The following is a 25438-nucleotide window of genomic DNA, read 5'->3' on the forward strand; positions in this document are numbered from 1 at the left end:
CTTAAAGGAGAGGGGGCAAATGTACAAAAGCAGTACTCGGTAAACGCACCATTTGATTATGTATGAAGTATAGAATATGGATGAACTCTAAATTTGGAACATGTAAATGTATTTAATTTTACTTGCAATATACACATTTTACAGTGCCATACAGACGTGCTGCCATGATGGCAGGTATATATATATATATATATATATATATATATATATATATATATATATATATATATATATATATATATATATATATATATATATATATATATATATATATATATATATATATATATATATATATATATATATATATATATATATATATATATATATATATATATATATATATATATATATTATTATGATTAGCAAGAATTCGCTAGCAAATTACCTCCCCCTCCTTTGTTGTTGTTGGTTGTTCATTTACTGCCAGCCGGCCGATCGATAGACCATCTGTCTATCGACTTAAAAACAAGGGTTAAAAGATTAAAGGCGCTCCCATTTTTGATAAAGATCTTTCCTTCGAGGCAAAAGTAATCTGGCTTGGGCGTTTCTCCTACAGGCCAAAACCTCCCTGCGGGCAGCAGGTGCAATGAGTCAAAGCATCTGTGATGGACGCCCCCTGCCCCATAGGAGGGGATAAAGGCAAAAGCCCACGAGGTCTCACGCACACGCGGGCTGGAAGATATGGAGTGAACTTGTGAAGACGTCCTCAACACCTGGCCCCACCGATGCCCTTGCATCCCTAACCACGTGGCCCTTCCCAAAGTATACTTCTCCTCATGCCCTTCAACCGTATTCCTCGAGCCCACACGCCATTGCTTTGAGTTTCGAGGAGTCCCCATCGCCTTGCCCTTTACGGAAGCCCTTGCATCTCACCACGTGGAAGAAACTCGTCCTCGGAAATTGCAAGTCATCCACGGACCGCCTTCTACACGCCCTCGGAAAATCTGCTAAGGTAAAGTGCCCTGGAAGAGCCCCATTTCAGTCACGCTTTTGTCTCGTAATATTTTCTTAAGGAGAAAGCCAGAAATCTCCCTTGTCTAATGTCCGTGCGCCTCTTGCATCGGCAGTATTAATTCTTTATTACTCCTTTGGCACCCTCAGTGCAGCTTCGAATTCATTATTCTTTTGTCTGTTTTCATTACTGGCGTATAATGTGCATATCTCTCATTTCAGAGGATCCTATTTCGTGGAAGCTTCTCGGGCTGTGTCTGGAATCCCCAGTTTCATTCAATCCAGTAGGGATCTCCTTCAGGATAGTAATCTACTTGAGTTCCTCTTTCCCGGACTGATATCATTTATGTAAATACACTACTTTAAATTTGCCCACGTGTTTTACGTAATATTTCCCTCAGTAACAAGAGCCCTATGCTCATATGAAATTCTCCTTTGTTTTCCTCTTTTTTTTACGTTTTCCCGTACCCACGAAGTCAGAATCACAAGGCTAAATTAACTTAAACTGTTGCTACCTGTCTCACAGAGCATATTTCAAACTAAAACCACGGAAAAACGTAAAAATGGCGACCTGGCCATAGATCTCGTTTTGCAGTTGCAGTTCCCCTAGCGTTGCTTTATTGCATTTGCAACTTGCCAGATCAGCTATTAGCAAAGCTAAGCTGGGTACGAGACAATTACGAACCTTTTGTGTAAAACCAGCACACAGATCCAGAAAATCCCACGTAAGTAATGTGTTAATCTTAGCAAAACCTTTTTACAATCGTGACTGTTCCTAGGAATTAGAAATAGGGACGCATGTAATCACTGAGAGAAAAGAACCGCCGTATTAGATTCGTTAATGCATGCCTTTCAGGATAGGTAGTTAGGAAATAACCAGTGCTAACCATCCTTTGCTTCGAGGAATAGTGCGAAATTCCTGTGTTAAAATCCTTGCCATATTCTTGCTTCGAGGAATAGTGCGAAAGAAATTCCTCTGTGATAAATGTTACTTCGCATTTCGAATTAGCGAACTGTTATTTAGGCGCGAATAAAATTCCACGTGGGACACGACGAAGTCAGCTTGCATTGCTGAAAATTCTCTCAGTGTAGTTAGAATTGAGTTAGGTGTTAGGAAAGCGAAATTTAAACTCCGCATATAGGGAAAATTACTAGGCCATTGTACTGTTATCCTCTCAGACGACTGGGAAATTCTCCGAATCCCAGACGGTATATAAATATACGGGTTCATTCACCCAGAATCTAAAAATACCTCCGGTGTTGGCCAAACGACCTGCATCCCCACCCCGCCCATGCCCGCGTGTGTATTTTTTTTTTTTTTTTCCCCATTCATTTCTCTTTGGGTTTCCGTTAGTAATTTCTAAGTCCTAAGGGACGAATCGTAATTCCAAGTCCTAAGTGACTCCTAAAATTCTACGTCGTACGTGGCGAGAATTCCTCCAAATTCCACAAATTCCAAGTCCTACGTGACTCCTAAAATTCTACGTCGCACGTGGCGAGAATTCCTCCAAACTCCAGTCCTCAGAGACTCCTAAAATTCTACGTCGCACGTGGCGAGAATTTCTCCAAATTCCAGTCCTCAGAGACTCATACAAAAATTCTCCAAATTCGCACGTGGCAGAGAATTTCTCATTGAGAATTTCCTGCGGGAACCCAAAATTAAGTACTTTTGAGACATTATATAGTGTAGTTCACACACATCTAAGCCCTTACGGACTGATCATTCTAGTTCGTTAGAACAACTCCTTAACTTCACGCTACAGCCGCCAAGTCCGAGCGTGACAAAATCCAACTACGTCTTCCGAGACGACACATATTAAAATTCGTTCGCCAAGCCAAGAACAACCACGTCTCCTCAGACTTCTTTCCAAGACACATCCAAGTGTTTAACAATTGAGTCTTTTCAGACATATCCTATACCCATTATTCCAAGATGGCTAATACCAGAGCCCAACAAAACGAGGATTTCAAATTCTACATGTCCGCTGGGAAGGACATGGGACTATCGGGGCAAGATCTGAGAGCATGGGTTCAAGAACGAGTGGACGATGCCAAGGCGGAGAGAGAGAGAGAACGAGTTGCCCAAGAGCAGGAGAAGGATAAAGAACGTGCCGAGAGAGAGAGGGAACGAATCGCTCAAGAGCAGGAGAAGGAAAGAGAACGTGAGGAGAGAGAGAGAGACAGAATCGCCCAAGAGAAAAGGGAGGAACGAGAATGGGAAGATCGAGAGCGACAGCGCGCCCACGAGCTCCAGATGCTAGAACGACAGCCCGCCACCCCCGCCCCCTGCCGCGGGATGAGTGCCCTCAGCCAAGCTCACTCGTTCATGCCAAAATGGACGAGTCCGAACCCGAAGTATGGCTTGAAAGGGCCGAACGAGTCCTGGAGTGCTGCGATCTCTCCCCGCGGAACTCTCCCTTGTTCTCACTAAATTCCTGGCGGAAAGGCCCTCGTTGCCTACCACGCCCTTCCCGCTGGACGATCGGGAACTGGGAAGCCCGGACGCCAAGCAGTTACGGAAGGCGTACGAGATTACCCCCGAGCGGTGGAGGAGACGTTGGAGAGAGCAGCCCAGAGAAGCAGGCCAGACTTGGTCCGATTGGGCGTACCATTCGAGCTGGCGTTGACAAAATGGCTCGATTCGAAGGAGCCACTAACACCGCCGAGGTACTCGAGCGGTTTAAATTCGAGCATTTCCCGCGCTACGCCCCTCCTGCCCTCGCCACTCATATAGTGGAAAAAAGCCCCAGCAACACTCACCGAGTGTTGCCGAATAGCAGACATGTGGAAACTCACCACCCTCAAGAGGGATCCATGGGGCGGAAGATAAGTCCCCGTCCCTTCGGAGGTTCAAATTCCACAAAAATGGGAACTCGGGCAAACCCCTAACTTGCCATTATTGCAAGAAAACGGGGCATTCCTCCGAACAGTGCCGGAACAAGAAACCGCTCCTCTCTCTCCCGGAAAACCGACAAATAACACGCCTACACCCTCCACAGGGGCAGCGGAAAGATTTTAGCCAGACCTTTTGCACGGCGTGCAAGGTCTATATTATTCTCCGCATGGGCGAAATGCCCACGCAATAATAAATCAACTACTCCCACCGTCGCCTTGGCGTCACAGATCCCCAGTCATTAGGCCCTCCTGCCGAAGGGCCTGTATACGTGGCCCCTCCACGAGGTAGTGAGCCCGCGCGCCGAGTCACTGCTTTCGAGGACTCGGGCGCACAAATCTCCCTCATCCGAAGGGACAGAGTTCCCTACGGAGCTATCGTCAATAGACGAAAACTCGTCACGATCGAGGGAATAAATCAGTTCAAAATGATACTCCCTACGGTCCAATTGAGAGTCACAAGACCTCACCAATCCAAAATTTGCAATCTTGCAGTAGCAAGCCATCTCCCGGAGGCTATGACGTCATCCTGGGACAGGACTTTCAGTCCCCACCGAAATCACGACCATCTAGGGGTCCCCATTCCCGAATCATTCCGCGGGCGCGAGTAATCCTCCCCGCTTCTCCCTCAGCCAAGACTGGCGCCCCTGGGTACCAGAAGGACGTGCAGTCCCCACCAGTGCCACCTGAGTACAATGTACAGTGGCCCCGATCGGTTCCCGATCCCATTCCAGTGCCCGGCCCTGCCTCAGTGCCAGTGCCAGGGCCCCAATCAAATCTCCCTTCAGGAGATGCCAAATTCCTGCCGGTGCCACTTGCATGCCCCGAGCAGGGCCAAGCTTCGTCCGTCCTGACCGACGAGCCCAAGAAACCTCTGATAGCGCCTGACTCTGCCCTAGTGCCAACGCCAGAGCGCTACGCCGATCTCCATTCACGGGATCCAACTCAGGACCCCTCTCTTCCCCGGCCTGGCACCGCTACCAGCGTCGGTCAGAGAGACGGTTCCTCCCGACCACCGCGGAAGCTCACCTGCAGGTGCGGCCTCGCAACCCGTGCCTGAGCTGGTCAACGTTACCTCGCGAGCCGCCACGCCACCCCCGACCGCCTCCTCTCTGCCTCAGCCCGTCGCCGACGCAATTGCAAGTCAGGATTCTGCCATATCTCACTTGGCCGATGAACTACAAGAGCCGCGACGGATCATGGTAGAACCCGCACAGAACACTCCTGCGTCAGCTGTCGCATCAGCAGGCCCAGGTGGTACTCCGTGCCGCCCTCCGGTCGCGGGCCCTCCGCTTCCCCGGCCGAGGACGACTGTCCCACTAAGAAAGGCTCGAGGCGAAATTACCACGGGCGTGGGAATTTCCAGGTAGTTTACAAAGAGCTCTAGAGCTCCCCTGGCACCTGTGCCACCATTTCATTTTTCGAAGGTCTTGGCACCCCTAATCCAGAAGGGGATGTCAGGCCCTCCTCTATCTTCCTCCGTTCCTCAGGAACTCCTATCTCTTATCACCTTCTATTTAGTCTTCCCTTAAATTATCCCCACAAGAGGCAATTAAATACGGGATACCATTCCCCACACAATGTACAAGTCATTAAGAATAACAGAGTGAGAAGTGGCACGCCCTTGCGCCCACACCTTGGCACCGGGCGTGCGTGTCAACCCCTCCTGAAGGAGTCGCGCCCTTCGGGTGCACTTTCCTCGCCCTGGGACTGAAGTGATAGTCCGGGCCGTAATTTATAGGCGAAGGAAAACAAATTCCCGCCTAACACAATAAAACCCTCACTCTTTTTCCCTTAGCTCTTCTGCCAATATCATTTACTTTCTTTTAGTCATTTAGTTATCTTTATTTTAATGAATCGCGAGTCATAAACTCTTGCCCTTGTGATTTAAATGCCCCTTTTGTAAGCTCTGAGGGACGTGTCCCGCCTTTCATATGCGGTCAAGTTTCATTCGTAATGTCTTGGTAATTTTCCTTTTGTTATTATTATCCCTTTTCCCCTTCCATTTCCTTCCAAGATCTCTGTTTGTCCTACCCACATCTTTTGTCTGCTCGCCCCGTCATAACATTGAGTAGGCAGTGGACGATAAAATTAGCGTAGTTTAAGGTTAGCGAATTAAAACCTCATGAATACTCTCTCCCGCATACGGCTGTCAAAATCCGTGTGGGGCCGACTAAGCAAAGTACGTTAAAACGAAGATAAATTATCAATGCGAATATGTATAGTCATTACAATATCGCGTAAAGGGGATGTCATTTACAAAAATAAACGCTGTTTTTCATTTACACAGCCTCTTCAAGGCAGATTGTACTAACCGCATGCATTTTATCTAAAATTAAGTAACCGTGTATTTTAATTCTTGAACAATAACCATTTCTTTTCATTTGTTGGCCATAGCCTCATATACGTGGTCCTATAATCTTAATTAATTCACAATTGTTCGAGTCACTTTATAAAGTTACAGTGGGTAACCAAATCTAAAGTAATTATTCTTTTGCAAGTGTTTAAATCACTTTGCGTCCTGTTAACGAAAAATTGTCCCAATGTGTTATTAAAAGTAATGTCTCAGCTTCATAAAACCCTTAGGAGTAAAGTTCATTGCAAGGCAGAATGTAGAGTAACGTAAAGCATTTGCCGCTCATTCTTGAATATCGATGTACACACCCGAAGGAGGTATGTACATCATCTTGTATGGGGAGGTATTATGATTAGCAAGAATTCGCTAGCAAATTACCTCCCCCCCCCTCCTTTGTTGTTGTTGGTTGTTCATTTACTGCCAGCCGGCCGATCGATAGACCATCTGTCTATCGACTTAAAAACAAGGGTTAAAAGATTAAAGGCGCTCCCATTTTTGATAAAGATCTTTCCTTCGAGGCAAAAGTAATCTGGCTTGGGCGTTTCTCCTACAGGCCAAAACCTCCCCTGCGGGCAGCAGGTGCAATGAGTCAAAGCATCTGTGATGGACGCCCCCCTGCCCCATAGGAGGGGATAAAAGGCAAAAGCCCACGAGGTCTCACGCACACGCGGGCTGGAAGATATGGAGTGAACTTGTGAAGACGTCCTCAACACCTGGCCCCACCGATGCCCTTGCATCCTAACCACGTGGCCCTTCCCAAAGTATACTTCTCCTCGTGCCCTTCAACCGTATTCCTCGAGCCCACACGCCATTGCTTGGAGTTTCGAGGAGTCCCCATCGCCTTGCCCCTTTACGGAAGCCCTTGCATCTCACCACGTGGAAGAAACTCGTCCTCGGAAATCGCAAGTCATCCACGGACCGCCTTCTACACGCCCTCGGAAAATCTGCTAAGGTAAAGTGCCCTGGAAGAGCCCCATTTCAGTCACGCTTTTGTCTCGTAATATTTTCTTAAGGAGAAAGCCAGAAATCTCCCTTGTCTAATGTCCGTGCGCCTCTTGCATCGGCAGTATTAATTCTTTATTACTCCTTTGGCACCCTCAGTGCAGCTTCGAATTCATTATTCTTTTGTCTGTTTTCATTACTGGCGTATAATGTGCATATCTCTCATTTCAGAGGGATCCTATTTCGTGGAAGCTTCTCGGGCTGTGTCTGGAATCCCCCAGTTTCATTCAATCCAGTAGGGATCTCCTTCAGGATAGTAATCTACTTGAGTTCCTCTTTCCCGGACTGATATCATTTATGTAAATACACTACTTTAAATTTGCCCACGTGTTTTACGTAATATTTCCCTCAGTAACAAGAGCCCTATGCTCATATGAAATTCTCCTTTGTTTTCTCTTTTTTTACGTTTTCCCGTACCCACGAAGTCAGAATCACAAGGCTAAATTAACTTAAACTGTTGCTACCTGTCTCACAGAGCATATTTCAAACTAAAACCACGGAAAAACGTAAAAATATATATATATATATATATATATATATATATATATATATATATATATATATATATATATATATATATATATATATATATATATACTGCACATACACACATAGTAACCATGGATATGAAACAATGAATGTTAATAAGCACAGGGATTTACCATTATAAGGATGTGTCCTTTTAAATACTTTGCTATCTAGTACAATCATTCTTTAATTCCAAAAAATGCCAGCTATTCATGAAAATTTGGTAGCGTAATCTCTAATCACACGCCACTCTAGAAAAGCTTGAGGCTTTTTCACACGAATTCATTTCAGCAGAAAAGGACTTCATTATTTAATAACTGAATTACTCTCGAACTATGATGGCTGGTGATCGTTCTGGCCTGCAGCGCGGTTTCCCATCAGGGAAGGCTATTGCATTTCACACAACCTTCGTTCGTCTTCTCGGAGAAACCGTAAGGAATCTCTGAAACTATACAGCTTAGGTACTGAGATGTCTCTGGACGAACAACATATCCCTCGGGAGTACTGATACTACCAAAGCACAATCCCAGAGGCAGGGCATAGCCATCAGGGAGAATCAGACGCTATCAGCAAAGAGATAAGGTGGGTTTTATCTCTCTCTCTCTCTCTCTCTCTCTCTCTCTCTCTCTCTCTCTCTCTCTTGAAACTAGACAGGGCCTCAAACGATACTCATTATTTTCGTCTTTGCGATTTTTTTTTTTTTAAAGTCTTCTTAGTCATGCCCCTCTTCGCTATTAGTTCTTCCTGTCATTTACAACCAGGAGAGTGTTGGTCTTTTACTCGTCTCCCTGGCGTGAAAGTCGATCAGCTGCCCATCCTCTTCCCACATGGGATTCTACGCCCGATCACCTGCTGGGAAGTGAACAAGTGTGCAACATCTCTATTGTGACTCAATCGGAATGATGATAGAAGGGAAAGCGATATGGCAAATGACTTCTGGGCCACAGTTCTCCCCTGAGGTACTTCGACAACACGAAGAAGGACCATTTGTACGAAGAGCTCAGAATTCGAAGGAACAAAGAATGCAGAGATACTCTTGGCTGGTCACCTCCCAACCGTTAAGAATCTTTTGTTCATGTTTCTCTCCTTTGCTGAAGATTTGCGGCCGCAGAATTCTATTTCATTGTAGTTATTCCTCTACCGCATCAACTTCACAACATAACCAATAAGGTATTTGGGAGAAAATGGCACCTAAAATATGAATTTTGGATGCAAAAAGATAAAATATATCAAAGAAATAAGAAACCTACTTAGGAAAAACAGAAAAAAGTAGAAGGGTGTGCAAAAGATTAGGAAGGGACTTTATGTGAACGCAAAATCAAAATAAATAAAAGAATAAGGCTGATGCTCTTGAGATGAACAGTTCGTACAGTATAGGTGGTGCAAGAACTGGAAGGATGTGAAGTGTGCCGTTCTTTAAAGTGGTAAAAGGGTGAAAGTACTGAACAGAGTATCTTGAGATGTTTTGGCATCTGAAAGAATGGACGACGATGGGATGTGGAAAAAAGTGTATACGTATTAGGAAGGGGAGGAAAGAGACCTAATAAGGGCTAGGTAGGTGGAGTGAAAGAGGTATTGGAAAGGAAGGTCCTTGAATCTTAAAAGCTCGAGAATGCCTACAAGACGGAGGTGTATATATTAGTGTGTAATGTGTACAGGATGCTTGGAAGTGCTGCTGATGAACCCTTTGTGTATATTTATGGCATACTGCAGAGGTTTTCCGCTTCAGTAATTATACGAATGTGACAGTGACCGCTGCGTTTCACCCTATAGTAATCTATAGTAATCGTACGATGAGGAAAACAGCTTAATGTTTTTATACATAATCAGGGAGAATACCATAATAAGGAATCATTTCTGAATGTACACATACCACTCCCATGTAAAACATATCTCTTAATCATGGTTCGCATTCGCATAGATGTCATGCCTTTCTATAACCTCCTACGCTAAGTTAAGTATACCTTAGTTTAACCAGACTACTGAGCTGATTAACAGCTCTCCTAGGGCTGGCCCGAGGGATCAGATTTATTTTCTGTGGCTAAGAACCAATTGGTTATTTAGCAACGGGACCTACAGCATCCGAACCACATTATAGCGAGAAATTAATTTCTGTCACCAGAAATAAATGCCTCTTATTCTTCATTGGCTGGTTGGAGATTCTGAACTCGCGGCCAGCAGAGTGCTAGTTGAGAACGGAACCCGCTCTCCCAACGAGGAACTATCTCCTACGCTAAGTTTCATTTATATATATATATATATATATATATATATATATATATATATATATATATATATATATATATATACTGTATACAAATGACAGATATTAAAAACTATATGTAAAAATTCATAACAGATATTAAAAACTGTATGTGAAAATTCATAAGAAAAAGAGAACTAGACACAGTATGTATAAGCTGTTAAGTATTTATGGATCATTTCCTAAAAGAAAATAAATGTCTCCGCTATGAATAATGGCCTTGATCAATTTAATGACAAAGATCTGGATATGAAAAAAACTAAGAAATGATTTTGTATACCTACAAGCTTTTAGCATTAAAAACTGAGGGACACTACGTCCTATCATCAGACCTACATCCAACTACAACCAGACTTTATGGCCATTTCGAGCATTTAATCTGTTCATTTTGTAACAATGAAAGATTGGCTGAATTCAATTCAAAACAGCTGCAATACAACAGCACAAGCATCACCATCGGCAGTGGCAACAACCATATCAATAATTAAAAAAAAAACGAAAAAATACAAAGACTAGCCTTCAAGAAGCTCACAAAAAATTGTAAATAAAAATTCAATGCAATATACAGCCTAAAGATTATTATACAAAATATCTTTCCACAGAGCTTACAAGGGGAATAATCTTTAATCACGGGAGGTCATAATCCGACCTCATTTCCCTATGAGGAGAAGTAATGGAAAGAGTCTTTTGGAAGTTGATCCTTAGATAAACCCTCTCCAGGAATGAATTGGGGATGGGTTGGGAAGCCTCTCTCTCTCATCCATCCCTTTCCAATTAATTTCATGGACGAGATGGGGATGATGCGGGACATTGTGAGCGTCTTAAACTGGAAGGAGAGAGAGAGAGAGAGAGAGAGAGAGAGAGAGAGAGAGAGAGAGAGAGAGAGAGAGAGAGTCCGGTACATGATTTCACCTTGGTGGGATGTTCTATGGTTTTATGTAATTCAGGCTGTTACGCCAAGCAAAGGGGCACTCTCGGAAATTCAGAGCTTAAGACAGGGAAAAAGGACGTTGGAGTGGTTGGACAGCAATATACAAGATTCAGAAAATAAAGGAGATGAAGTACAAGGAACTGGGAGAAAATCCCAGTCACACTTAGAAGTAATAGTTAGAGAGGTTGTACAAGACTGTCTGTTTGTCGGTCTGCCCTCAACCCCAGATACCATCCGCAACAGCGTACTAACAACCCGTTACATATTTCACTAAGTAGGTTAACAGAGACAGACTAGACTTATACTGATACGCACTTTTACGGTTTCTTTTTTGTTACACGAATGAGCACGGGTCTACTCGCTGAGAGAGAGAGAGAGAGAGAGAGAGAGAGAGAGAGAGAGAGAGAGAGAGAGAGAGAGAGAGAGAGAGAGAGAGAGCATTCTGAAAGCAATAATACCTGTCCCCTACCGATCCCCTGGCCAATTTCTCTAAGAGCTTTCCGTGAATTGTTGAAGACCCCATTCATGTTCTTGCAATGGTAAATAATTCCGACAATTTTCTCGCAGGGAGATGTGATCCGTAACATGTCTGCAGCCTTTCCTGCTATAATTTCACCCTGCTCCATTCCTGATCAGAAAAAAGTAAATAAGGTAAGTGTGACAGACTCACAGACGGGCAGACAAATGGACAAACGTGGCGATCTCCCTTCCAGCATATCTATGCATGATCTGTTACCTTTGTACCAAGACTGATTGAAACCCGTCAATCACGTAGGAGTTGCAAGGACAAAGTAAGTGTGACAGACTGACAAACATAAACACACTGACGGACAAAAAACATCAAGCAAATAATAGGTGCAGACAACTGGACAGACGTGGCGATCTCCCTTCAAGCATACCTATGCATAATCTGTTACCTTTGTGCCAAGAATGATCGAAACCCCTCAATCACGTAGGAGTTGCAAGGACAAAAGTAAGTGTGACGGACACAGACACACTGACGAACAACAAAGTGGAATACACACATCAAGCAAATAATAGGTGCAAATTGGTCTACCTTTTTAATGTGCGATGACACAGTAAGCGTGACAGAAAAAACTTACGAAAGACAGACAGGAAAAAAAAACAGGAAAAAACCAAAGTCCTCTTTTGACTTTGTCGGTAGACGACTAATAATTAATCATCATCAGAACTGTGATGATAAAAGCATGCTAACCCGATTATTCCGTGATCATCAAAGACTAAAGGACGAATTTCTTCCTAATTCTGCTGATTCATCCTCTTATAAGAAGGACTCGGTCAAGAATCATTAAGACAAAAATCTAAAATGATATTCAACCACCACAATACACACTTCTAAGCATACTCATAGCATTAGACGATTCTTTTCATTAACAATGGGATTATTTCTATTAAGGGATGGCGATAAAAATGACCTGCAGTGTCTGATTTTTTTTCTACGGTAGCTCTACTAATAAAGCCTTTGGGAGACATTGTATGAGAATGAATCCAGTTATCTCCCACCCTTTCATAAATTATGAGGCAACCCAAAAGTTAAAGATTGAGAGGAAGAATTATGAAACACTGAATGACAAGAGAAAGGAATATATATATATATATATATATATATATATATATATATATATATATATATATATATATATAGCATGTATGTAGCAGTATATATATATATATATATATATATATATATATATATATATATATATATATGCAAGTACATTATATAAACATATAAGTATATATATATATATATATATATATATATATATATATATATATATATATATATATGTCTGTATACACACACACACACATATATATATATAATATATCAGACGTTCACCCGTAACAGGGGGTAGCTACAGATAAAAAAACACACACAACGGTCACTGCCACATTCATACTTTACTGCTGAATCGTGGATAAACACCCTGTTCAACAGACCTTCCCAATACTATTGCATTTGGTATCATCAATCGCTTTCATCTTTTAGGTGCTTCCTAATTATCGAGGACCTTACATTTCAACACCTCTTTCATCCCGTCTCTCAACGAAACTTGAGTTTTCCTCATAATACTTCTGATTTATAAACACCATCCCACCATTTCACTTATTCTAAAATTTATACCACTTCTACATACCTCTACTTTTGCTCACCTCTTCAATTCATTTCATCTATAAACCTCAACCTTCTTTATTTACATAAAATGGAAAGATATCAAAACAATCCATTCATGCTTTTCCACCTTGCATTCCAAGCACAATTTAAGTTCTGATCAAACTTTTGCACAACCCCTCCTTTCTTCCTTGCTTCAACTATTCCTATTTTCCTTTTAGGCTCAAAATCTTATTCTTGCCCACTTTTAACTCTCAACTTTCACCTCTTGCAAATACATTCATACCCTTTCATTAGTTTCTTCAGTTCTCATCACTATACACAGTTTTACCTGTATCATCTGAAAATATCAACTAAACAATTCCTCAATACATATATAGAGTATGACTATATATAATATATAATATATATATAATATATATATATATATATATATATATATATATATATATATATATATGTATATAAAAATCTGAATATTGTTCATGAGCATAATAACATGGAAAAAATCTTGTTCATGTTTTTATGCATTTGCCTTCTAGTTGCAGTGATTTTTCATTGAACTTTATTATATATTACCTAAGAAACATCAACAGTGGAAGTACAACATTTTAAAGCCTCCGGTAAATTTTCTCCTGATTCTCTTCGACTTACAATATCGTGATTTCTGAAATGACTTGTAAATGACTGACCATCCAGTGCAAACTAACAAAGAGGAGCAAATATCAAAACGGACCTCAATATACACTTCAGTATTCGATACCAACGAGCAGATGCGATGTGTGGACATCAATTTCTTAATTCAGTGGATCTCTAATTTTAACATAACGACACAATACACAACTCCAACCAACCGTTTATCAAATGCCAATAGAAATGCAATTTCGAAAAATTTGATATATACGAAACTGAAGAGAAGTCGGTACTATGCACATGAAAAGAAAATCAAATTTATATTTTCTTTCGTACAACTCTTCCGCAGCGACCAATAAGAGCGATCAAGTTCACTGACCAGAAAGTAATGTTCTGTGGGCGACTTCCCGAAAGGTCAAAGAAGATTTTGTTTTCAGTAATTCCCTGTTATGGCAAATCCTTCGAGCAGACTTACCTTGGACGCTATTAAACAATTTCCATTCAGTTGTTGGTCCTATCTTTGGAACAGCCTGTCATGCTTAGCGTAGAAGTTACTTGCCTGGAAAAGAAAAGAAAATACATTTTTTGAAATGACAGGAGTGCATTATTCTTGATAGTGGACTTCTTATGCCCTACTTTTATTAAATATCAACATGAAAATGAACGTATTAATTATTCATATCTTATCAATTTTATCAATTTTTTTAATAGCATGCAACCCAAACAAGGGGTTTAAAATTATAAAATAGGTAAATTTAAGGATATGAAAATTAAATAAAATTTAAAATTCTTGAAAATCCAACTTATTCAGGCTGAGCATCACTTACGGACATTCAACGCACAAACCAAAAATTATAAAAAAATATCAACCCGGCACTTATGATCAATATGTAAATATGAATCACATGTGCCATGTGAATCATATACAAAAAAAAAAAAAAAAGTTTCGCCTATCCTGAAGACTTATAAATGCTAAAATAAGTTCTGACCACACGTTCACTTTAATAAGTCAGCAAACACACGCCATCTTAGAAATATCCATCTAATTGTTCTTAAGACTCCTACAATCTCTGATTTGTGCAATCTGCTTTCTCTACAGAATTTGGAAAAAATTACATTTAAGCAACTTCTAATTAATTAATTCAGTTAGTAAAACCAATAAGAATAAGAATGCACTACTATGTAGTACCTAGCCGACGATTATAAACCCACAGGTCACGATGCCGTATCACGAGAAGTAGTAAGCCACTAAGCGTCAAAGACAACTCGGGTGCAGAACCCTGACTGTATGCTAGCATTGCACCACCCCCGGTATTTTTGCCATGCCCCTGAGTTAGGTTAAGTTAGGATAGGTTAAATTAGTGCCATTAGTATAATTTGGGTGTGAGAAACACAATGAGATTATTTTCAAGAAAATTCTGTGGTTAGTTTTTAAGATATGTCGTCCTGCTTTTTTTTAGGGAAAGGTCTCGGTACTCGGTTACATCTGGGGAAAATGCCTCCCGGGTGGTTGTCATTACTCTCTGGTTTCTAAGACCAGCGTTTTCGTCCAAGAGATTATAAATCTAATTCTTCTGCGTTCCCAAAGAAACAGGAGAAGGTTTTCACATTTTTAACAATGCTTGATATTTACTTGTAACCACACCGCTTACGCTTTTATTATCAAAATGACATGCTATTTTCCATACATTATAGACAGTAGCAAAACAGCCACACACTGATACACGATTTACTACGTCAAAAGACCAATTTAATAAACAATACAATAAAATGGCGCCTAACATCAAAATTTAAGAATGCTTCTGTCAGACATACTTAAAAAAATTTTCAATAAGGAATTCTACTGGAATTAAAACTAAATGGAGCTAGTTTACGCTTAGGCAAATTAAGTAAATATTACGACCATAAAGAACCTGTTCCGCTGATACAGCAGTAAGCAAATAATTGCAAAAAGATCTACGCTTAGTGAAGGCAATAGTTCCTCGAGAAACTTGAAAAACACACCCTGGGGAAAAGACCTTCATTAAAAATATGGTTCTACAGCCAAAACAACTATTCGAAACTGCTTCCAATGAACAGAATACACACAGGGATGTAGATCATTAACAACGCTTTCATTCCAACATCACAGAAGTTGGCAACTGAAACAATTGCAACGTCTGTCGTTACCCTTTCCTTCCACATTAATCTTATTCTTCCTGACATACAGGGGAGAGTTACAAATGAAACCACAAGAGGGGGTTATCCAACAAGGAAATGAAGATGTTAAGGACCTATCGGATCTCTCGCCAAGAATAATGGTCGACTTCCAACATGGAAACCGAGTATATAAATTTAAGCAGGACCAAACAATGGGGAAAAATTCTTTCCTAGAAAACTTAGTCGTGTAAACAAGTACACATTACCAGGGGCGAATGATTCCAATAAATTAATACGACGGAATTTTAAAACTATATATCTGTAAATAATACAATTGCATATTTCGCTTTCTTTGGGGGTTAGATCATGACATGTTCCTTCTTGTATACTTTAATTGTTGTTTCACGCAAAAAACCGTAGCAGCCAAATAAAATGTTGCAAAATTTGCGCATGGAGAATGTACCAGCAATCACATTCAACAACAATACAATGAAATGGGGAAATGAACTATAAAGTAGATTCTGTTCATAGGTCCTCGGATACTGAACTCATAAATATGTACATCGTACTGATTTTTGTTGTCCCTTAGTCAAACTTGATTTTCGTTCATGAACTGCACACATACGATGTATGTATCTATGTGCATATATAGCACATATATACATATACATACATACATATATATATATATATATATATATATATATATATATATATATATATATATATATATTATATAAGTGTGTCAGTATTGCAGTAATTTTATGGGTATCACAGTAACCGACAATATCTCATATAAACATGATGTCTATTCATGTCCGATGAGAACTTGAATATATTTTTTTCAAACCTTACATTTAATAGTACTTTACCACAACACATCATGGCATATATACCGTCAATTCACGTAAATATACAAACAATGATCAGCTACCAAAAAATTAATATATACACCTCTAAATATATCCTGTCTAGAAAAAGTAAAAACAGCTTGATAAACACCACGAAAATATTTGTATATATATACACACACACATATATATATGTTCGTGGAGACCATTTCGAACTGGGATAGGCCAAGGAAGAGAACTGTGCTCTCCAAGGATTACTAACTAGAACTCGACGTGATTCAACCAAGAACGAAAGAAATAAGTCAATAATGAAACATCCTCTCCATGGATAACTGATTCTCAAGCAGTTATGTTCGGTAAGGAAGACAGTGAACATTCTAAACCACCTAGTTTAACCAGACCACTAGCTGATTGAGTTGGAGAGGTTAATTCTGTATCCAGTTTAATCAATAGGAATAAAAGCTCAGTGGAAAAACCTGTTGAACTCTCTAGAAAACCTAATCCACATTCTTCATTCGCCGGAAAATCAGGAGAGTGCTAGCCGAGAAACCGATTCTTCCAACGAGGAACTCCCATGGATAACTGTAATGTATCAATAGCAAGTTATTTGTCTCAATAGGAATAAAACGCTCAGTAAAACTGTTGCCATCTAGAAGAACCTCTTGTTTTACGGAAAAAGAATATAGGTGATGTATCAATCAAGTATTTGTCGAAACCTTCCTTTCTACCTTGTATATCGAAACCTTCCTTTCTAATACTTGTCACTACATCAGTTCAGCACTATCAAAGTCTTTCTTTTCTCCGCCTTCAAACACTACAGAAATGTACACCTTCCACCAGCCTATCGTCTTCTATTCTTCCACATCACCAAACCATCTTAAAACCCTTCGATCGACGCTTCACCAATAGTAAAATTTTATGTATCTACCCATTTCTCACTCCATCAATCTCCAGAAAAGAAAAGATCACATACACAAGCATATTTAACTGCTGAAATAAAACTGAACCCCCTTGTGCAAAAATATCCCACAAAACAGAACGTTCATATGTAGTACCTACGCTGAAGGCTAATCAGTACAGTAGTGTCTAACAACCTGCTTACACTCGGCCATACAACTCTTATCTTGCATACGCACTGTCGCTTCCTGGATGTAAAGGTATTTCCTTTACAATACTTCGTTCACACCATTATCCAGCCCTTTCTAGAGGTTTTGCTATTCTCTCCTCTTCCATTACTACATAATTGCATACTCTTTTTATCATCCAATCTTCCTTCATTCTTCCCACAAGATCAAACCTTTTCAAAATAATCTGATCCAGCCTGTCAACCATGCAAACAATTTACTATCTCTGTGTATCTCTAAAGTTCTCATCCTTTTAATTCTACTTATGCTACATGTACTACGTAAGCAAAAAGTTCCCTGATTTTAGTTTTCTGTAAAAGAAAACTATTGTGCCAGCTTTGTCTGTCCGTCCGCACTTTTTCTTTACGCCATTAGATCTTAAAAACTGATGAGGCTTGAGGGCTGCAAATTGGTATGTTGATCATCCACCCTCCTATCATCAAAGATACCATATTGAAGCCCTCTAGCCTCAGTCATTTTTATTCTATTTAAGGTTAAATTTAACTATAATCGTGCTTCTGGCAACGATATGGGATATGCCACCACCGGGCCGTGGTTAAAGTTTCACGGGCCGGGGTTCATACAGATTATACTTATACCACCGGAAGATAGATCTATTTTCGGTGGCCTTGATAATACGCTGTACAGAAAACTCGACTGCGCCGAAGAAACTTCGGCTGATATTCTACTTGTTTTCTTTTATTAGCAATCAACATACACATTTCATTTCCAAAAAAGAGAGTTGGCTTATCAAACCTTTTATACATTCCAACCTTGGCTTCCTCCCAATCTTTTGCAAGCATCTTGCTTCCTCTCTTCTTTCAAATTATTCTGTGACTCGCCTCTTCGTTCTGCCTATACCATCTGCTGGTAAATTTAGTCCCTAACATTTATACAAATATATGGTTTTCATCCTCCCTCAATCTACTGTCAACACTACGTCATTACATACATATATAATACATACATATATGTATACATATACATATATGTATATGTGTATAAAATAAGGTAATTCTGTAAATGTTGTTCGTGCCTATTTAACTAATCGAAAAATTAGGTTTTTAAGAGAAAAACTATGAAATCAGAGGCGATCATATTTTACCCAAAAACTGAAAAAATTACCTAGAGCTCTTCTGAAAAGTTCTTCCCGGCAAACAATACTTTTTTTTTTGGTTAACTTCAACTGTAAAACTTTAAAGAAGAGTTTAGCAGATAAGTTTCAAACTGTTCTCATCCAAAGGCCATTAGCAGATCGGAAGACAAAAGTTTCGTTTCACAAAATATGATACCTGCAACAAAATTAGGCTGTAGTTAATGGAACCGGGCAGAGAAACTACAGCAAAAATGTATGTATGTATACATACACACACACTCACACTATATATATATATATATATATATATATATATATATATATATATATATATATATATATATATATATATATATATATATATATATATATATATATGGAACTAATCAACACATGAGCACGTGTCACTGAAATAAATTTCTGACTCACACTGGGATCGAACCAGGTCTCTCAAATGAAAAGCCAGGGCCCTACCAATTGACCCACACAGGTCATGAAAGAGGCTAGAACCTTACGAATTCTGTTTTCTACATTCAAAAGGAATTTTATATAAGTGCATCTGTTCTCGCTAAGACTGGAGCTTACACTTATGGGTATGCTACAGGGGCAACCGGGACTTGTAAATTTAGTTATCAAGAGAGGTTATAAACTGAATTCAATTCTACTGTACCACAGCCAAAAGGCACATGACAAAAACGTCATCTCTTTGAGCCGAATTACTGTAGATTTGCTGTCTTGGGGCTTTTATGTGAAGACCCTGAGGCAAGCACTACTGTTGCTTAAAGGTCATTGGCCAGATTTTCAGTGTCATCTCGCAGACACTGATATTCTGTGGGATCACCTCTTGCTCAAGGAGATTGTGCGGTTTATGAGGGATATGCCCGTAATATTTATACCAAGAAAAAATTACCTCATATACATGGGTTTGATCCCAAAAAATGCATTCAGATACCATGCTATTCTCTGTTTCTTTCTTTTAAATAAAATTAAATGCCTACTTCTATGGGAATAAAATTTTGATACAGGGCCCTTGTGAAGGCATTATAAGAAAATAGCAAAATATTTACATGAAAATCACTGGTTTGCAAAAAAAAAATGTTTACTATCATTTCCACCATCAAAAAAAAAACGGCTAAGATCTGATCCTTACAGAATTTAAAATAAAAGTACAGACATTTCCAAACTAATTGTGTGCAGTTTTAATGAATCTGGTTGAAACCTAAAGAAAGAATATCAGCTGAAAGTCATGTAATTAGGTTTGGAATGCAGGTACTGAGTATTTGATAACATTTGCTATGTGATGTACAACTTGATTGAAATTTGTATTACCTGTTAGTTTAACTTAAAACTTTCTCATGACAAGTTATTGTAATTTATTTCAACAATCAGTATGTTGTACTAAGCAAATACACATCACTTTCTCCAAGTTATTGTAATTTGTTTCCAAAATGGTACTAAGAAAATCCTCCAAAATGGTAGTAGAAAAAAAAAAAAAAAAAAAACAATGAATTTCACAGTGCCAAATGCAAAATCTAGTTCCAGAAAAGAAATCTAACTATACTGTTATTTTCTAATTCTATTATCCTCTAACCGAACATCCACCTGAAGCATATTACTCATGTTTCATCTGCTCATTTATATGTAACTTCCACGATCATAATCCCAGGAAAGAAGGCTGGGTAAAAGGGTACATAAGTGCTAGTTAATGAGGTTAGCAGGAGTTGGAAAAGTTGTTAGAAATTACTTCTGGGGCATAGAAATCCCAACTTGATATAAATCAGCAGCGTTGTGGTACCAGCATGGTCTTCAATTATGATGAAAGACTTGGGAAGCTGTATCTTAATTTCTCTCTTCTTTTGAACTGTTTTTTCTTTTATACTGTTGTTCACTTTCTGACATGTCATAACACCTTAACGTTACATGAAATCCCGATAATGAAAAATAAAGAACGACTGACGACGTATAGAAAATATGAAATCAATGGCCGAGTAAAATAAAAGAACTTACAGATATTTACCTAAAAACGAAGGAAGGAATTTTCAGGGGGTATAACATCCGCTGAAATTTAGAGGTCATACCTTTTTACAATAGTTGTAATTAATTTTTTTTTTATTTCAACCTCATTAATTTTGGAACATGTATCATTCATTTGAAGCATATTTGCTCCGTTATAAAACAACATACAATAACACTATTGGCAGAAATCAGTAAAGGGAAAGACCGCGAAGAAATATTCTACATCAAGATTAAGTTGGGCGTAATAACAGATATATTAAATCCGAGCTTCTTATAAATGAATTAAAAATCCTAAGCTTTTAAAGTCACTCTCCAGTTAGGAGTATAAATTTACAGGTCAGTAACCCTTTGACTGAAACGCTTTAATAGAATTGTATTTTACAATTTCGCTAGCCAAAAAATTAATGCGATTTCCTGGAATTCAGATTTGCTAAGGGGGAAAAATACTACACATGGAAGTAGGTGTGTATGTATGTATGTATGTATGTATGTATGTATGTATGTATGTATGTATGTAGGTATGTATGTATGTATGTATATGTATATATATATATATATATATATATATATATATATATATATATATATATATATATATATATATATATAATATAAAGGCAAAATCCACGAAGGAAAGAGAAACAACGGAGTACTACAAGGCCTTTCGACGTTAGTCCTTTACTTAGCAGTCCTTCGTGGATTTTGTCTTTGTTTATATATTCATCATGTTCCATATTTTCGTGATTCAGTTATACACACACACACATATATATATACATATACACATATACATACATACATACATACATACATATATATTATATATATATGTGTGTACCTACTTTCATGCGTAGTATTTTTTCCCCTTAGCAAATTAAAATTCCAGGAAATCTCATTACCTTTTTAGTATTTGGCTAGTGAAATTGTAAGATACACTTCTATTAAAGTGTTTCAGTCGCAGGGTTACTGACCTGTAAATTTATACTCGTGATTGGACAGTGACTTTAAAAACTTAGGATTTTTAATTCAATTATGAGAAGTTTGGATTTAATATATCTGTTAATACGTCCAACTTATTTTTGATTTAGAATATTTTTTTTCGCGGTTTTTGCATTTACTGATTTCTGTCAACAGTGTTAATGTATGTTTTGTAACGGAACATACATGCTTCAAATGAGCATTACATGTTTCAAAACTAATGAGGTTGTAATGAAAAAACAAACCAAAATGCAACTATTGCAAAAAAGGTATGACCTCTTAATTTCAGCGGAAATTACTGTATATATATATATATATATATATATATATATATATATATATATATATATATATATATATATATATACATAAGAAAAACACAGGATCTTTATAGATGGAAAAACTATTGGGGCTGCTCTGGCTAATACATATACACAAAGAAGGAGAATAACAAAAATACAGGAAATGGTTATAAAAATAGATTTATTAATATTAAACTTAATAATCTTAAATAAAATAAAAACCATAACAAAATGAGCCAGGTCCGGGCCACGAAACACAAAAATAAAGCAGTATTACTTTATATAAAAAGAAGTACCAGCAGCAGTCGATACAAAAAAAAGCCATCTCCAGCGAAGTCCACCAACTAACGACAACACACAATTATCACGATGCCGTCTCGCAAAATTTAAAGGACACGGGGCCACTCGCCAAAACTGCCGACAGGGTCTCCACCTGCGGCCAACAAACAACCATCTTCGTTGGAAACTTGCTCAAATGAGTTTCAAACAGACTGACAAAGAAACGTCCTCAAAGTAACTGCTGCATCAAAAGTTCTCTTCCCAAAGAACAAACCATCTTCCATTTAATATATATCAACAATCCTGTGAAAATAAGAGGGGAGAGGATTTTACAAATGTATCTTTAATATAGAACAAAAAGTTTCTAACATATATATAATTTCTTATATATATATATATATATATATAATATATTAACATAAATCTATATGATATAATCTCTCAAAAAATATATATTATATATATTATATACATATACAATAGTATATATATATATCACAAAGCATCTACGGAGGAAATCTTCAACCAAAGAGAGAGAGAGATTTTTGTTATAAGAGACTGAGAGAGAGAGCAGTAAATGGTCATAAAATTATACAAATAGGAAACTTGACAAATGAGTTTTCCAGACGACAAAGTAAACGAGTAACGGCATCAAGTGAAAGGCAACCATCTTCCATTTAATATATATCAAGCATATTGGAGGGATTTACACATGTATCTTTAATATAGAAAGTTTCACCCTAATTTCTTCATATACTGTCGATCATAACGATTAACATAATTGGAATAATCTCTCAAAAAATATATATTTTTCATGTTCTTTACATAACAATCAGTGTACGAGTATCTGAAGCATCTACGGAGGAAATCTTCAACCAAAGAGGCTTTATATTTTTTGTTATAAGAGACTGCACAGGGAGCAGTAAATGGTCTGAATTAATGCATGTGTGATGAGACAGGTAAAAAATAATAATACCACACTAATGCCACGACTATGAAAGATGAGAGAGTAAGTGATGTATGAGGGAGAAAGGAATTTAGAATTTTAAAGTGATGTTAAGCGCATTAAAGCCACCATTCTTATTTGTTTACACCCACTGCAGATACGCCTATTTTCTTTGTCTCCCCCCACCATCCCATTCCCCTCCCCCGAAAAAAAAGTGATGTTAAGCGCATTAAAGCCACCATTCTTTGTTTACACCCACTGCAGATACGCCTATTTTCTTTGTCTCCCCCCATCATCCCATCTCCCTCTCCCCCGAAAAAAATCAACTTAATGCTACAGAAAGAGAAATATCTGTCCAGGTCGCTTTTTTTTTTTTTTTTTTTTTTTTTTTTTTTACCGAAATACTTAGGTCAATAAAACCGGAAAACTTCTCTGCATAATCGCTCTCTCGTTTTGTTGTTGTTGCCTCGACTGTAATTCTCGAACTCTGCAATCAGAGGCAATCATTTCATTTTCCGATTGCCCTTGACTCAGAAATCGCTGGAAAGAATGAAAACCAATCATGGTTATCATAATTTTGATCGGCTTTGCCAAATAAATAAAAGAATTAATATTTCAGGTTTAACATGACTCACTGCTGGAACGCATTTGATGGCTGTAATGACGCTGCTTTTATGGAAAGATCTTCAGTATCCAGAGGGAATTAGGAGGAGAGAGAGAGAGAGAGAGAAAAAAATTGAAATTTTCAGTCGAATCGTGCAAAATGTGACCCATCAGATGCATGAATCTCAAATCACCAGGTAATTAAGGAGGCTTTCCAGAAACGGTAGCTCTCATAATTCAGGTTGAAAACTCATTCTCAATTTCATGTGACGATATTTAGTATTTAAAGTATCTGAGACCTCTTTCACATCGTACTGCCTCAGTGCTTCCGTAGTTGAAGACAGATGTAAGTGCTTTTTCATAATGTCGTTATCTCTCTTATCAATAAAAGCGAAATGAATAAGGACTTTATCAATGACGATAATAACAGTAATAACATGAATTATAACGATACCAATAACAATAAACGCATCATCTATCATTTGATAATAAGTATAAGTGAAAAGTAATAAAAAGTCAAGTCTCATACAACCGCATGGAAGGTCGCAATTGTACAGAATCACCCACCTTTCGATGTACATGTCAATACAACGTTGGAATCCGAGCTTTCATTTCAATTTGGAAACTTAATGCACATCCCAAATAAACAGAAAAAAAAAACACTTAAATAAAACACCTTTTGTAACGATGCCAACGTGATCTTTTTTTCCATTACATGACTAATTGCATTTCCAGTTAAACGACTGAGTCCAAAACCGTGAGTTATTTACAGTAAAATTTACAGCAAAGTGATCTATGGTCTATAAAAAATAATTATAGAAATGACTACATATCATATTTTAGCTCAAGTTAGGATATTAGATTATTCTAAATATTTCACTTTATTCTGCTACCCTAGTGAAAATAGAGCTCGGCCTCAAGAGTCTTGATTAGACAACTTTGATAATTATTGTTCTCTTTCTGTACCTCGATTTTTTGCATTCAAGAACTCGGATGTTCACAAGACGAAGCACAAATAAAACATACTTTAAACAGAACTGTGGATAAAAGAGAAGTCAATAGGGAAATTTATAAAGACGAAATACTCTATAATTTAGAAAAAAAAGTATCCGACAGAGAACTGAGATTAATTTAATAACTACTAGACCACCAGTGACCCGACTTTTTTTATTGTGAAGAAAAAAGTAATATTTCTATTGATTCAGTACGAGCAACCATAAGGAAATGACTAAAAGAACGATTTGAAACTCTCTGGCAACAAACTGCACAGAAAGACGTAAACAGTTCCATAATTTATATACCACATTAATTACAAAGTCTACGGGCAGCACCAGCCCCGTTTACGAGTGGAGTGGCGATAGGGAAGGGGAGGAAGGAAGCGAAGGGGTGGGAGGGGAAGGGGAGGGAA

General features: G+C 38.5%; 1 protein-coding gene across 1 annotated transcript in view; it reads right to left on the minus strand.

Moving 5' to 3' along the window:
* Positions 1 to 25438, minus strand: part of LOC136835471 (beta-1,4-mannosyl-glycoprotein 4-beta-N-acetylglucosaminyltransferase-like) — a 500376-nt gene that overhangs the window by 389399 nt on the left and 85539 nt on the right. Inside the window, exon 2 of the mRNA XM_067099034.1 lies at positions 14172 to 14255. The gene's annotated coding sequence lies outside the window, so the exon portion shown is untranslated. The remainder of the gene's footprint in view (positions 1 to 14171; positions 14256 to 25438) is intronic.

This window comes from Macrobrachium rosenbergii, chromosome 55 (assembly GCF_040412425.1).
Source record: "Macrobrachium rosenbergii isolate ZJJX-2024 chromosome 55, ASM4041242v1, whole genome shotgun sequence".
In the NCBI taxonomy this organism is placed as follows: Eukaryota; Metazoa; Arthropoda; class Malacostraca; order Decapoda; family Palaemonidae; genus Macrobrachium; species Macrobrachium rosenbergii.